Source organism: Lactuca serriola, chromosome 5, assembly GCF_051521515.1.
Source record: "Lactuca serriola cultivar US96UC23 chromosome 5, Lser_US96UC23_V15, whole genome shotgun sequence".
Classification (NCBI taxonomy): Eukaryota; Viridiplantae; Streptophyta; class Magnoliopsida; order Asterales; family Asteraceae; genus Lactuca; species Lactuca serriola.
Genome location: NC_136412.1, coordinates 357232804 through 357234167, shown reverse-complemented (window position 1 = coordinate 357234167; position 1364 = coordinate 357232804). Strand labels below are relative to the sequence as shown.

General features: G+C 47.7%; 1 non-coding gene across 1 annotated transcript; it reads left to right on the top strand.

Annotated features, from left to right (window-relative positions):
• Positions 1–837: 837 nt before the first annotated feature.
• Positions 838–944, top strand: LOC145056035 (small nucleolar RNA R71). Its single transcript, XR_013685576.1, has one exon. It is a non-coding gene; the product is annotated as a small nucleolar RNA R71 (small nucleolar RNA).
• The last annotated feature ends 420 nt before the right edge of the window (positions 945–1364 follow it).

Genomic DNA, 1364 nt, shown 5'->3' with positions numbered 1-1364 from the left:
AGTGAGTTCCCCAAAATACCGCATACAACACATACGCCACTCGAGGCTATAGCACGACCCTCCGGTCGATGTGTCTTAGAGGGACCCTCCAGTCCCGTAGCTCGTTGGACCCTCTGGTCCGGTCATAGCTCGTTGGGCCCTCTGGCCCGGTCTGAATAGTTGGACCCTCCGGTCCGGTCTGTATCGTTGGACCCTCCGGTCCGGTCTATAAAATCATACAACATACATATATCACATAGCACATATTCTCATACATAGCACATAAGACCCTCTGGTTAACACATAATACCACTCTAGGTAACGTATAGTGAGAAGACTCACCTCGTGTAACTCGGTAACTCGGTAACTCGGAAATCTCGGACTCTGTGAAATAGGACCTAGCCTCCGCCTAATCATACGAAATAAACACTCGTCATCAAAATATTTCCCAAGGCTAGACCATTCCCTCTTATATCACTTCTCAGGAAGGGTTTATGGCCATTTTACCCCTTACTTGGCTCAAATACACTAAAGTTGACCAAACCCTAAAAGTCAACAAAAGTCAACCCTCCGGGTTACACTGCGCATACCAAACATGTACGCTAGGCGTACATGGAGCCTTAACAGAATCGGGGTACGTGGCCCCTTACGCCGCGCGTACTGGGATTATGCCCAGCGTAACACTCAGGTTCCTTATCCTTCTCATTCATGTCTTAATCGGTTAGCTCCAGGTACGCCTAGCATACATGTTTGATCATCGGGGGCGTCTTCTTTGTGAGCGGGCCTTGCGAGTCTAGTAACTGCTTGGTTGTGACATTGACTCCATCATAGAAGATGGAGACTTCTTGCTGGCTATTTAGATCATGGTGTGGGCAGTTTCTTAGTAAGCTCTTGTACCCCTCCCATGCTTCATATAGCGACTCTCCAGCTTGTTGCTCAAAGTTAGCAATGGCCTTCTTCAACTTGGCTATCTTGGAAGGTGGGCAAAAGTGATCAATGAATTCTTCTTTCATCTTGGCCCAAGTGGTGACTGATCCGGGGGGAAGTGACTTGAGCCAGTCTTTTGCAGCTCCTTTGAATGTCACCGGAATCATACGAAGTAGCTGAGTCTCGCGGGGCATATTTGGAACATTGAAGTAATCGGCTACATCATTGACTTCGTCCAAATGCTTGTAGGCATCTTCATGGTCTTTTCCATAAAAGGGTATTTCTTTAAGTAAAGCTAGGATATGACCCTTTAGCTCGAAAGTAGCAGTCGCGGGAATTGCGGGTTGCACAAGTCTCGGGCCAGTGTCGTCGCGCATCCTCTTCTTCCATTCTCCCATGGGGATTTCATCAATGTTAGTCATTGTGATAGCTAACTCTTCCTCGGAATCGGTTTCGTG